Source organism: Botryllus schlosseri, chromosome 15, assembly GCF_051294905.1.
Source record: "Botryllus schlosseri isolate E-star chromosome 15, Bs_hap1, whole genome shotgun sequence".
NCBI lineage: Eukaryota > Metazoa > Chordata > Ascidiacea > Stolidobranchia > Styelidae > Botryllus > Botryllus schlosseri.
The window spans coordinates 2,327,931-2,343,300 of NC_137250.1; the positions used below are offsets into that span (position 1 = coordinate 2,327,931).

At 39.2% G+C, this 15,370-nt stretch overlaps 1 long non-coding RNA gene across 2 annotated transcripts; it reads right to left on the reverse strand.

The window, feature by feature from the left end:
- Positions 1-5,135: 5,135 nt before the first annotated feature.
- Positions 5,136-10,498, reverse strand: LOC145457778 (uncharacterized). 2 transcript variants are annotated; one of them, XR_013920970.1, is made up of 3 exons: positions 7,694-8,005; positions 6,209-6,394; positions 5,136-5,327 (listed from the first exon to the last, which is right to left on the reverse strand). It is a non-coding gene; the product is annotated as an uncharacterized LOC145457778 (long non-coding RNA). The 2 variants fall into 2 exon arrangements; XR_013920969.1 differs by having other exon boundaries at positions 5,136-6,394; positions 7,694-10,498.
- Positions 10,499-15,370: the final 4,872 nt, after the last annotated feature.

Consider the following 15,370-nt stretch of genomic DNA (forward strand, 5'->3'; position numbering starts at 1 on the left):
TAAATTCGGCTTATTTTAAATTTTCAGAAGGGAGTACCAATACTAAAAGCAGTTAATCTAAGGACAATAAATCGCACGAAGCGCTAAGACAAATATCAAGTCAAATAAATCTGCCACGAAATAATCTACCTCATGATCAAATTGATCATATACGATGATCTACGAAAAATGGTGCTTGCCTCAGGCTACGCCAATGCGTCGGATCTGATATTTGGTTGTTCGCCCCTGTCGTAGAGTGAACGATCACGCGCGGACATTTGAAAAGCTGGACGACAACTTCTACATCGTGGAAATTCGATTCGACTATTTCGCTCTCGCGTGTGAGTATCACCAACGAAAAATCTTTCTAAAATACGATATCAAAGTAACTCAGAGGAAAACTACACGAAAGCCAAGCTATTACAAATATTCCAGACGAAATCCATTCCAAAATCGTAGTATTTTATTGTATTTCTACCTCAAAAGTGGAAAGTCATATAAGAATCATGTTATGCAACCTATTCCTGAACCTATTCGCTAGACATTGCTTCATTGATTTCCTATCATCACTTTAACTCTCTGTTTACTTTTCTTTTCTTTTAACCACTGTTCGTCACAGCCACATTATATAGAGACAATGTACTTATTTGATGAGGGTGTGGTCGTGGTCAGACAAGTTGACCACCAAAGTTGTATCCCTATCCTATACAAAATACTGTGCTTCATGTTTTCTATGTCGTCGTTATTGTTGCTGTCCGTTTGTTTTGCATTTTGGTTAAAAAAAATGAAGACTCTTTCTCACACTCTTTACTTCTCTATTACAGAAGAAAGTCACTCAAAAATCATCATTTTTACATAATTCAGCCGAGAAATACTTGTGACGTTCGATATTTAAAGCAACTAGGTATAAAATCATACTAGTATTCGGTCACGTCACTTCATAATTGCCTATACAATGATTCCGAGAGCCATACGCCACCATCAAAAGAGCCGTATTTGGATCGCAGAGGTACGGAACTTCAATATACAATTGAATAGTATATTCATATTGAAATGAACCCGAATATTTTCGGCTGACACTTGTCAGGGGTAATCGTCAGCAACTAGTAGAGAATTCAAAAGAACAGCGTACATCAACAATCGTAACACAAAATATGACGTCACCAGCACGATATGTCGAATACGAGAGCGTTCAATGTACTATTTTTAGATGATAATCGAACTCTTTTTGTTGACACAGCCTTGGCTGGTGTATTTTGATAAAAGTCGACTCCAAGGCACACAAATGAAAGTGTGAGCGACCCTTTCCGAGTATGCGACATTTCAATATGAATATACTATTCAGGACAAACTCTGTGGACCACAGAACCATCAAATATAGGGTTACCATACGTCCTCTTTTAAGAGGATTTGTCCTCTCAACCACCTGACAATGTGGAGTAGAATCAGTATTTTGGGCGCGTCAACCGACCACAAAGTGGGAAAAATTTACCGATTTTTGAGAATTCTTCTCCGGTTTTGCAAGTCTGAAAATTCTGAAAAAGTGTCCTCTTTTCAGATTTCCAAAATATGGTAACCCTAATCAAATATCCAATTTAACTTGAAACTACTTCAATTGCAAGTAGATAAAATATTCATATTGAAATAAACCAAGCGAGTCACACAATGCACAGTGTAGTATAAAGACAAAACGCGATGTCATGTAGTCCTACATATAGGCGGATGTCGAAGCGAACAAGTAACGCCAGAAATCTAACTTTACCAAATGCCTAATGCCTCATGTCCGATGTACATAAAATGAGAATAAGAGCGACATGCCGTGTGTCGGCTGCGACGTAGAGTCAGAATAAAATCCCTCCTGTACACATCATATTAGGGATTAGGGATTAGGGTGGGGTGATGTTCACGTTCGCGTTCTGTGTGTGAGCCTCAGAAATTTAGAGGTTCACTTTCACAAACGAACCTTGGTAGGTTCTGCACTGTGAATCTTTTTTATATATTACAATTTGTCACGTCATTATAATATCTTTGTTTGAGATTCTTTGCATTTCAACTTTGGACAGCCCTATGCATGGCAATGGTGGCATAAAAAAATCAACACTAAACGAGCATGCACCCTGAGAATCTCAAAATTTTCACTTGCTTTGTTACAAAAGTTTTATCGAAATACTCAGCTCTCCTTTTGTAAATATTTAATGACTCAATTCTGTGAGTTTGACCAGGGTTGTACAGTGGGGGTCTCAACTTTCCCGTGGCCACTTACTGGCCACAGATTTTGCTGTTGTCGGCAACGTATATCTCGTGGCCGGCCATGAAAAAGCGTAGTCTCGTGGCCAGTCACAGTGAATTTCATGGCCGGCCATACGAATTCATCGTGGCCGGCCACGAGTTCATAGCCAGTTCGTGCTTTTGGCGCATCTAGTTGTATGAAAATCCACTCTTTGCATATAATCTAACTATACTCGAGTAGATCTTCGATAACCTAGCACAGGGGTTCTCAACTTCCCTTGTATAACGGGCCGCATTTTAACGGCAAAAGACGCCGCGGGCCGCAGAACATTACTATTGTATATTTGTGGAATACTATTAAATTTAGGCTACTGTAATAACCTATTTGCGAGTCGTATACGGGCACTTAGTACATTTTTATGCATTCTAAACCATTAATAGACAGCGTTCGTAAGTTTGCAGTTGCTGTTTTTGTGGAAATAATTATCATCCAGCGGCGCAAGTAACTCCCTTCATGGATCGTGCATTGCTTTCGTTGGCAGGTCAGTATATGCCCATTAGAACCCTTCCACCAGAGAGCCAAACTCTCTGTATAAATGCCTGAGCGAGCAAGTATAAAATGACGGTAACGTTTTTGTTGCATATACCATGATCACTTTGAGCTCTCAGTGATATGAGATGAAGTCTGGCGTTCGGGTCACTTCTAAGCATACCAATCAACTCTTCTCCATTCCTTCCATAGCTGGTGCCCTGCAGCAATAGTTACAGAAGTCAGCTTTGTCAAGCTAATGTTTTTCGCTGATCCTCTCCCCACGTTTTCCCTGTCAGCATGCCCTCTGCAAATATGTTCATGTTCACTCCGATCAAATGCACCCAGATAATTAGCTATGTAATGTCTGTGGAGTCGGTGGTTTCGTCCAATGCTAGGCAAAAGAAGCTACGCGGCAACGTGTTTCAGAACATGCGATACAAGATCTACTGATGTTGCCGTTACTCTTCTGGGCACGGTTGAATCAGAAAACTGTAGCTTCGAAATTTGTCAGGTGATGTTGTTCTTGATGCTAGTTTCCGGAAACAGCGAATATTCCATCAGTATGTTTAAAGTCTTAGTGAAATCACATCAATCCCACGTCGTCGGTAATTTAACAATGGCTCGAAATATGGATTGCTGGGATTGACACCTAGATAGCAACGGTTTTTCCGGAGGCTAGGCGATGTGTATACCTCCAGAAGAAACTATCGTGGTATTATTTTAAGCTTCTACGCTTCGTTACGACAACTGATCTTCGACAAATATATGACACGTCGGTTCTCCATATATATCTAAGAAAGCCAATTCATTGTCCCGCGCAGAGTTACAAACAAACTCAGTTTTCGCAGTTTAATTTCCCGTTCCTTGTTCTTGTTTCTGTTCAAACTATTCGCAATGAGTGAAAAACTCTTCAAATGTGTACTACGCAGCGGGGTTTTCTTGAACCAGAGTCGAGCATATATCAAGAAACCACAACATATGAAAGAATGAGTAATCAAACGAAACAGAGACGGTGCGATAAGAGAGCTAAGTAGTTAAATTGAAATGTAACAATATCGGGCCAATAGTAATTGCGTTCATAATGAAAGATGTCACGGGCCGCAAAACATACGTCTGCGGGCCGCGGGTTGAGAACCCCTGACCTAGCATGTTTCTTCGCATCTCCATCGTCCAAGCCCATTAGTGCTGCAAACGGGAATCTGACTCCCTGGCCACCCGTCTTTTCCTACATAAAGAAACCGTCAGTCATATTTGGCTTCAAAAAGTTCGTTTAGCCCCCTAAGCACATCACAGCAAATTTCGACATGGTTTTTTGTTCAAGCAATCTTTTCTATAAAAATAATTACAAATAATATGCCGCGTCTCAAAAGTTCTATATTGTCTCAGAAAGAAGCCTCGCCGTCTCAGCGTTCATAAGGCCAAAAACAATGCAGACAAGAAATGGTGAACGGATGTATTAGGCCCGAGGCAGTCATCCCGTTGCACGCGAGAAGATTTTGAGTGACCCGAGAGATAATTCCCGAGATTAGCTGTAATATCCAATAATTAATATTTCATGTAATGTATTACGTTTATATATATTGTCTGCTATCTGCGCAACAAAGTAGCTATGAAATGTATTGTGAATTTGCAAGGACAAACAAAAATGTATTTAGCTTGACCGCGAAACTTGGGCTGTTGGTGACTTGAGCATCAGTTCCTACGCATTGACGCAGCCAGAGGCCAGCCACATTTTTCATAGATCTTCGTAAATGACCATAAAGTAGAATATTTCGAGGTAGATTTATTTGATATTTTTATTAGCACTTAGCGCAATTTATTATCACTTAATTTCTTGCTTTTAGTGCCCCTCCTGAAAATTTACCGAATTGAGTCTGAGCATCTACGCTGGAATCTTCGATATTCATATGTCTATACGCCGAATGATCCTGTCTTTGTCAAATAACCATAGCGACATACAGAGGCGACCCGCAATATATGCTAGTTACATTAGTATTGACCGAACTCATTCATTACCTTTTAGAAATATTAGCCCTTTGCGCGGTTAGTTCATGAGTACACTATGCACGCTGACTTATTCATGACATAATTGCTATCGATTTTGATGCGTATAGTAATATCCCAGCAAACACAGTACAGACCAAAGATGTAGAAAAGCCGAGCCGATATAGTAGATATTCGATTTCGGCAGGTCGTAGAAAGGGGGATTTTGTGTCGACTCAATTCAACGTCTTTTCCATGTCCTTCAATAATGTAAATATTATGCAGATGCTACAGCCTTTAAACATGGTAAGTAGAATGTAGATCCTACGTTAGAAGAAGAAGATCCTGATATAATAACCTGTTTTCTACCACTATGGGCTTAACCTGATCACGGCTGCGTACACACACCACATTATTTACTACATATTAATCACATTTGTGATAATTTAATTTCAAACGAATTGGCAATAATGCCGCTGTAAAAAATAAAACGAACAAACGAACGAATGTCTTTAGAAAGAAAGTAAAAACAGTCCTTATCATCAGGTTTCATCTTCTGATGAGCCAGTTAAATAACCAGCATGCGGCCCTTTTTTTCAACACCCTGCAGAAATAAAATGAAAATGATGATTAATAGCTAAGACATTCGTACTGCGAAAATGGCAGAGGTAGCGACTAACGAATGACTCCTACATTTTTTTCGCCCATACTTACTAAAATGGATTCGATTCTGAACTATTTCCACTCAAGTTTTCAAGTTTTATTATTATATTTTTTAATATTATATGACTAGAGAACTGACTTCAATCGTCACTTCTACTTGATTATCAAGATCAACGATGACTACTTCAGCACTCTTTGAAAACAGCCACTAACACAAAAAGAATTCTTGACTAAAATTTCTTCACATTCTGTCCAAAATGATAAATTCAACAATCCAAATGAATCAGTTATTTGGCAGCTAGTTGGAGAGATATATACTCAAGTCTAGAAAGTGGAATGATAATCTGCCTGGAAAGCTGAAGACCCAACAATATTGTGTACAGAGAACAAAACATTTGAGTGGCGGCACTGGTATAGACATTAATAAATTATTAGAATTGACAGCAAGACATTAAAATGAGAATTAGTGCAGTTTCTTAGGCTGTAGTGATACTCAGCCAGTAATTGACCTAACAGAGAGCAAAACGTTGTAAATAAAGCGAGCGAAACCTCCGACAAATGATACGATAAAACATTAGAATCGACAGTCTTACTAGAAGCAGAATAACAATCATGAGGGGTTAGAGAACAGAAGCCCGGGAAGTGACCATCAGAAATTACTGCATACTGGCCGAACAAATCCATGACCACTAACAAATGGTCTTTCAATAGTCACTATTGATACCAAATGACACCACCCCTATTTCATAGCAACATTTAGCAAATACAGCGCTGGAGTCACCCTTATATAAGCCCTAACCAAACGCCCATTAGTTTTCCCACCTACTACTTCGCGGATGGAAATACGCATTAAAGCGAACGGACGCGACTTGTCACACTCTTGCTATTTCTGCTCCTTTTTTCTCTTCGTTCCTCTTCTCTGTCGCTTCCGCTTGAGGAGAGAAACAGTCGGCCGCGTTTACGGATCGTGAATTCCCGGTGGGTGATTCTTCCTCGAATGGTCAGCACCTTGAAAATTGAGAACAATGTTGTTGCAAAATGCATGACAATTTGAAAGTTACATCATTCTAATTATTCCAGTTATGGCCGTGAATCGTTACAAGTGCGGTAACCATAAGAATTATTACTATACTTCAACTACAAATACAATACATTGTATAAAATGATTACCAATTCTTTTACGTTGATCGAGTCTCAAATAGATGAAATATGTCAAAGAATTTGCTAAATTTTTGTATAATTTGACAGATTCCGAAATCTTCTCAAAGTGCACCTTTCAAAAATTTGATATCAAGACTCCCAACATTTTACAATTCGAAGTTGGATGGCTTTACCAATACAAGCAAACAGTTTGTATCGCAATTGACAATTATGTAGAGAACGCTGCGAGACATATGAGTAGGCCTACACTAAAACGTTTCTCTCACATGGACATTAGGGCTCTTAAAATATGACTTTTTTTCTCAAATCGTTCTGGCTACTTGATAATATTGTTAGGTTACCTAATTTAAGCCTAAACACAAAATTTGGTTCAATTCCAGCCAGTAACCGCTTTGCTACAGGAGAAGAAAGTTTCAATTTATTATATAAAAATAAATAGGTATTAAAAATTTGAAAATTTTCTGTTCACCCCATGAAAGTGTTAGGCTGTCTATAGAAACGATGCTCACCAAATTTGGTTCAATTCCAACCAGTGGAAGCGGAGATATTGCCGTCGAAAAATTTGGATTTGAATAAAATAGTATTTACGGTGACCGATTCTTTGTTTACTTATTAAAGTTGTGCTCACCGTAAGTACTATTTTATTAAAATCCAAATTTTTCGACAGCAATAACTCCGCTTCCACTGGTTGTAATTGAACCAAATTTGGTGAGCATCGTTTCTATAGACAGCCTAACACTTTCATGGGGTGAACAGAAAATCTTCAAATTTACTATTATTCATTTTTATATAATAAATAGGAACTTTCTTCTCTTGTAGCAAAGCGGATACTGGCTGGATTTGAACCATATTTTGTTTGTAGGCTTAAATTAGGTAACCAACAAATTTATCAAGTAGCCAGTACGATTTGAGAAAAAAAGTCATTTTTGAAGAGCCCTACTGTTCATGACCGTCCACGTTTAGAGTTGCATCTCAAAGATGCTAAAATAAGCCTAAATATAATCCAAGCAATACGATCGTCCACTTTGACTGACTGAATTTCTAAAAACACCTTGATAGCTTCCACATCTTACGTTTATATATACTGTCTGCTATCGGCACAACAAAGTAGGCCTATTTAAAAATACCAAAACAGATTCAACATACCACATCTCTTGCAAAGGCTTTTGCTTTCATTCAATTTTCCATCAAACTTCTTTAAATCCTCCTTTGTGGTGAGTTGCTTTGGAATTCTTCTAGGATCAATTCCGATATTGTTTTATCATATACAATCTATGGCGGAATAAAAGTTTCGGATAAGTTCTAAAACGAACACAATTTTCCACACAAAAGTCAATTGCCACACGAAATGCCAAATGCTACGGTCTCATTTTACAAGGTATGGCGAGGAAACGTAGTGGTACGTTCCATTATAGCTAAACACCAATGAATTGCGGGTTCGAGCGTGACACGTCGACTCCATAATTCCTACCGAATTGTTGGCCGTTTAACTAGGCTCCTCCTCGCCATCTGATTCGCATAGCCATGTCTTAAAAAGCCTAGGAGTGGGCCGTGCTGTAAGTGGGCAGATGGTTGCCGATGCACCCGGCACTTGGTGAATTCGGCCGCACAAACTCGGCACTTGGTGAATTCGGCCCTCGGGAAATTTTGAAATGAAGTGTATTTATATGAATTATCAAACTAATAATAGTATTATCAAGTGATTCGTCAATCTTGTAAGGAGGTCAGGGCATCCATAGATCGCGCAGTCACGGCGTGATTAGATCACGGATTGCGTAGCCACGGGAAATAACACAGCGCTCATATACCGACCACGCGCGGTCTGCTTGGAATCGATGGCGTGAGTCACGGGCCTGTGTCGTGTAAGTTTTGAGAAGATGGATCTTGGCGTTGTATGTGAGATCAAAACTGTGGAACATCAAGCGGCGCTTCTTCGTTTATCGATCACGACAAGCCAGTGTTCCTCATCAACAAATGTTTCGCATGATCACGTCAAAATAAATTATTTTTTGCCTTTGGAGAGACGATTCCACTCTGGGATTAGGGTGTCTCGATAACACGGTTGAAGGATCCCAAGATTACGAGATCTACCACGAGTCACGACACGTTTAAATTTCCTTTTTGATACTGTTCATTCATACTAAATGCATTTCTAATGCGAAGGTGTTCTAGTGCCAATTCCTCCAAGGGCCGAGTTCACCAAGTGAAGAGCGTCGCGTTATTTCCCGCAATTACGCAATCTGTGATCTAATCACGCCGTGACTGTGTGATCTACGCATGCCCTGACCGCCGTACAACATTGACAACCACTCAAAGTGCCAAGTTCACCGGCAAACATTCCAGTAACCAATCATGGTGACCGGTACCGCTACGAGATCTACCACGGCCGAATTCACCAAGTGCCGAGTTTGTGCGGCCGAATTCACTAAGTGCCGAGTTCACTGGTAATCGGGCAGATACGGAATAATAATAATAAGAACCGGCCTGGTGTAAAATGACCAGTGTAGTCGAACCACCACCATGAACACCACAAACAAACAAATAAACATCTAACAAGGAAAAGAAATTACCTTTGCAGCCTTTGACAAACACAGTTACCATTGAAACCAGCAATTAAGGTCTTATTCGAAAGCAGAATAACAACTGTTTTAGTGGACATATCAAATCAAATGTTGGAAAGTTCATGTAAAATAGCCCAAAATATTATCTTACTGTGACCATATTCCATCAATATGGTCTGGCTAGCCAAATTCTCTGGGCCAACATAATCAAGCTGCGTTTGGTTTCAACGATTAATAATCTTGTCACTGGATTCGAGGTATAATTGCACTCAAATATCAAATTTTGCTCCATTAATCAACATCAAGTTGAAAATGTCCATTCTTGCACCAACTTTTATAAAATCATGAATCAGTGTTCTACAGGAATGTATCTATATGACTTATATACCTAGAAAATTCAAGCATAAATATTATGATATACCGTAGGTATAGGTACCGGTAATTCAGATGTTTGAAGCGAATTATAGTGGTCTAATTTCACTAAATTAGAGCGAAATGCCAGCAATATAATTGTAATCTAATTCGGAGAAACGGTTTAGCTCTAATTCTAACCTGGAAAAGCTGAAACTTTTCTATAGTTGTCTACACCTGTTTTGCAGAAAGTCAAACAGCTCTAGGCGTCATATACTACAGGCAATTCGAAATACCCCATAAGCTATATGCTACTGCATATATACCTTTAACCCGCTACCTCAGTCAGTCACAATTCCTATATATTTACGGCATTTACCATACAGAAAGAGCGAACTATGCCTGGCTGCGACCTGTTGCGCTTCAAATCTTTGTATGGCGCGATGACGTAAAATTTGAATCGCCGAAATATTCTAGAAGTCACGCATCGATAATCATATTCCTAAACGTACAACATATCACTTATTTAGTTATTCTCTGAATAAAACTATTAACCATACTCGTTGAACATGCGAGATTACCGAAAGAGCGAATATATATATAATGAAGATCATATATATCAGAGGAAAACAAAACTATTCGACCTTAGAGCAACAACACGAATATACAACACCGGTGACATCCTCACGCAATAAAACGAAGGGAGAACATTGTTTTCTAATGGATAGAACGAAGCTACCGCATGAGATCGAACAAAACCGGATAGAATTCATCGTGATTGAATGTACCGACAAAGTCATCCTTTCTACGTATGTTAGTCGTACCCGCGAGAGATAGAAAATTTGCATTATTAGGTTAACTACCAGATATAACGAAGCCTAATGCATGAGATGGAACAACACCGAGTATGAATTTATTCTGATTGAATATAACCACAAGACCATCCTACTACGTATTTTAGACATTCCCTCGACACTTAGAAAATCAGAACCTAATCGAGTTGATCCCGGATGATCCTTTTACGGTTTTGTGTTTGCTGGGATATGTCTTGTTTTCATGGTTACGTATATAATCCGGCTCGCTCCTATTGGACGACCAAAGAAAGGTCATCAACATTCAACATCCACGTGGCCCGCGCAATGATTCGCAAATCTTATGTGGTTATTTGGGCGAAAAGGTTTTCCCCCTGTATTAGGCAATTTAAAAAAAATGAATGGCCGCATCAAAATTTAACTTTTCGGGCTTTCGCCGATGTGAAATGAGCGATAATATCTTCAAAATCAAGTTTTTGAAAGTAGTTCTTTTCTATAGAAAGAATGGATACAGGTGCAGACATGGGGTAATCGCGATTAGTAATCGTAATCGATTACAACGATTACAGCATTTTCAAGTAATCGTAATGGCATTCGATAACATTCGAAAAAAATTCTGAAGTAATCGTAATCGTAATATCTAAACGATTTCTTTGTGAAAGAACGATTACTTTTTATTTGTACAAGGACTATGACATAAACTGAACATTCCTGAACAAGGAAGATGTATTATACCAGGTTCAAACGTCTGATTTTTAAATGCCATTGCTCATTATTGCATCAGAAGTGGCCTATTAGCTTTGCTAGTCATTGCGTAAGAAGTATCCATACAGTAAATAGATATTCGATGTAGGTAGCCCTACGTCACGTACATTTGTGTGATTGTAAGAACACCCGCCGTGCTGTATATCAGGTTATCAACTCGTTCCACACGCCAGTACCCCGCAGCAGGATAATTAAACACCATTCTACATAGTAACTTATTGTGTATTGATGTTTGGTTTTGCAAACGCAGTTTGACCGTTGCTGCTTGGCGAGCAGTAGGCTAATGTAGTACGCACGTACACCGGACAGAGATTTGAAATTTTGTACTCGTCAAATAAAACATCACGGTTTCCACAACGAAGCAATAAAAATCAACAGCTGCTGATATATATCAGGACTGAGCCATATTTGCCGTTTCTCGTAGCGGCGGCTTGCAGTACATTATCTGTATGAAGTTGAAGGCAGAATTTCATGTTCTGCTCATATGACTCTACTTGAAACATGCGTCAATCGTTATTTCATAATTCTTTACTCAACATTGGGACCTGCCACCATAGCCATGGGCTTATATATCATGTTAGCGTGGGTTGTAGCTAGAATCAAGACCAAAACGGCTATTCGTCCCCCAGTCAAAACATTGGTCTTTGGCCCCATAGGGTGATAATTTCAAGTTGAAGACTGCATTTCGTCAATAATCTTGGTAATCGCATTACATTATTGATAATTTTTAATCCTCTCTTGCTCTGCCCCCGATGGTCAGGTTTACCTGTAGAGCTGGGGGCACGTAATTCATAAATCTAACGTCTGTTATCTTGTTATAATTACTTTAGTGTATGGTAATAATTCGTGACTTCCGGTCTGTTATATAATCAAAAGATATTGTTGTATCCCTAACGTAACATACTAAAAGAAAAACTTTCGCGAGACGCACACAGAAATTGTCATGTCTTTAATGCTCTGTGGGTGTCCGGGTGGCATTTGCCATGTGGGCTCGGATTGAAAGGACCGGACAATTAGTCACGCCCACCCAGAACGGCTATTGACAATTGACTAAACACATACCCTAAGTTTCGGCCAAGGTCTTTCTTTAGTAGCACACTTCGTGAAGTTACGTGTTGGTCGAAATTGCATATGTCTTTTGGTGTGTCATGGCGCGGTATTGACTGGAACCTAAGTGCTTATTGCTGTAAATTAGGGTTGCATTTAAAACGAAAATAAATTTAAAGCGAGCATGTTTACAACAAGGCCCTTGTTTAAAACATGTTTTTTATTGTTTTTTGTTGTTGTTGTTTTTTAAGCCATGACGTCACGAATCTGGATTGACATTGACAATTGAAAATATAGGGTAAATAGCTCCTTTGATGAAATATTTGTACTATAACTGTCAAACCGACTATTTTGAGGGGTTCCAGCCATCACATATCGATGTGCGTCGGTCAAATCGGGTGGTAATTGTGGAACGCATTTACACAATTATGGCATAATTTTACAACTTAAAAAAACTAAATGCCTTTGTTTAAAACATATTTTAAACAATCATTTGTTTTAAATACATGCCTTCTATAAATTAATATTTATGCTTTTTTTGTTGAGGGGGAGATGTATGCATTTCAAATTTTCAAGTTAATTAAATCTCTCGAGAATACTCTCTAATTTATGTTGGTTTAGGAAATACTGTTGAGTCGCCTTAGAGCTCGCTTCTCACCCTATTGGGAGATTTGGGGTGCGGCAGTCATGGACCTTGTAAAAATCTAAATCGTTGGTGCGATAAATCGTCCTGTATAAAAATGGGCAATGGATACAATATGACGTAACAAGCAATGACACATCTTTTTTAAAGGAAGTTTGTTATCTCATTAGGCCTTTTCAGCGCAATCCACATTGTCTTCCAATATAACTTCTAAAATGCAAAATAAATGTTATCGTGAGTAATCGTGGTTACTTTTCCAATGTAATCGTAATCGTAATCGACTACTTTCTGATTTTGCTGTAATCGTAATCGTAATCGCGTCATTCGGAAGTAATCATAATCGCAATCGATTACATTCATGAAGCAATCACCCCAAGTCTGTACAGGTGATAGCTAATCATCATTCAAAGTAGAACGTAAATACGAATTTGTTAGTTTGAGCTTTGAGAAGCTCCTCTCACAGCTCGCAATTGAAACACCAATATTCAGGCAAAGTTTCGGACACCAATGGTGTCGAATCGGGGTGTGATTTAACTATATCCACCGTGAAATATCAAACGCTATTGCATCACGATAAAGCGTGGTCTCACTGCTCCGCACCAGCCTCTTATATCTATCACTGTCCGCAGCTAACTCCAATTCAACAATACTGATTTTAATCGAAAGCTATTGTTGACGCCATGATTCCGGAAATTCATTTTAAAAGGTGTTATTGTTTCGCGTTATTCTGAAGTTCTGTAGCACAAATGGCTTCTTGAAATGTGACTTTATTGCGTCAAATGGCTATCGCTCGCGTTAGCAGCAGGGCTTTGGAGCCGGAGCTGGAGCCCCGGAGCCGTACATTTCCACCGGAGCTGGAGCCGGAGCCGGAGCTCTACATAAAATTCAGCCGGAGCCGGAGCCGGAGCTGGAGCCCGTTATTTGAGGAGTAGCTCCGGCTCCGACGTATTTCATAAGATGCTATTATATATGCAACAAACACATCTGCTGATTTATCATAATTGAACAGCAGGCCTGAATTTTAATGCTGTGTACAGCAATGGCATAGAGTAAAGTACGTTCTAGTGCAGCGGTTCTCAACCGGGGGTCCGCGAAGCATTTCCAGGGGGTCCGCGAAGCCTCAAAATTGTTCATAACCTAAATTGTATTTTTTTTAATTAATTAAGAAAATCACAAGACCGTTTCGCTTCATTACTAGTTAAACTCCAGAGCTCACATCAACAGAATGACCATCTGAGATAGAATACCCTACTGTGCAGACTTATTTAATTGCTAAATTTCCATTAGCCTACTGATACAAACACTTTGCTGTTGAGAGCTATTTTGTTGGGGATTGTGGGGGAAAAGTTGGATGAGTAAGTTCAATCACGGTGACTTCGAAATGTTTACAAAAATCCATTTTCTCCTGTGATATACATAACCATTTTTTCCGTGATAACTTCAAGATAAGCTTCTAGATAGAAATGATCAGGCTTGACGTTACATGTTCATTAAAAAAATGGTTTGTCAATTTTGGTGCCGTTGCGATCATACCCAAATGAGTCGTCAAAAGCGTTACGCGTTAATTACATTCGCCACCACCTATATTTGCGGAAATGGATTTTCGGCACTATTTCATATCAAATCGAAGGCGCGGATTCTCAAGACACGACCAAGTAGGCCAATTTCAAGAAATGCGGTTGCATAAATCGCTTTGAAATAATAGAAGTCAACCCAATTTCAACGTGCATAGTATATGGTCTTATTTTCAAGAAATGTCATTTTGGTACTGTTTTATCACGAAGCCTACAGTTATCATTTGCACAAGACAAATGACGATTGCACGATAATTGAGATAAATTTGAACTAAAAGTTCATGGGGGTCCGCGGGGGTCCGTGACAGTCCGAAAGGGGTCCGCGACGACAAAAAGGTTGAGAACCACTGTTCTAGTGCAACTAGAATGCAACAATCAATCAATGTTGCAATCAATGTTATCGACAATTGACAAGTATTCATTATGACGTCACAATCCGGCACGGCGGCACATATGTCTTCGTTGCTACATCGGATGTTACTGACGGCTGACATACTCCAGATTACTATAGATAACTAACCTTTGTGTAGATTAGTAATCTATATAGACCAGGAATGGCCAACTTTTTCGGTTAAAGGGGCTCATGCAATTGACGAACGAGTGCGCGCTCCACTAGCCGCGCCAAGCGGGTAAAATTTTCAAAGTTTAGAAATAAACTATATGTCAATAATATTATTACTTGAGTATATTGCGGTTCTATTGTATACTGCCCGCTAGGCTCAGTTTGCAAGAACACAACTATTCGGCATCTGACCACATCGATATCGAAAGTCTCCAATAATATGCGACAATCATGTTATGCCTACATCTCAGCGTCGACGATCTTTATGCGAGCGCAAACGCGAAAAGACTTTCTTCCGTAATTGCGAATACAGTTAGACTCAATCGGGTAAATTAGTTTTTTTAAATCATTTTCTGTAGGGGGTAGGCTACCAAGAAAGAGATCATGCGACAATTAAACACGCGAGGCGTGAAGAAAAATTACACTACTATTTTAGTTCATTGTAATGTACGAAGATTTACTGAAAATGTGACTGGACCCTGTATCTGCCAATGCGTCGGAATTGAAA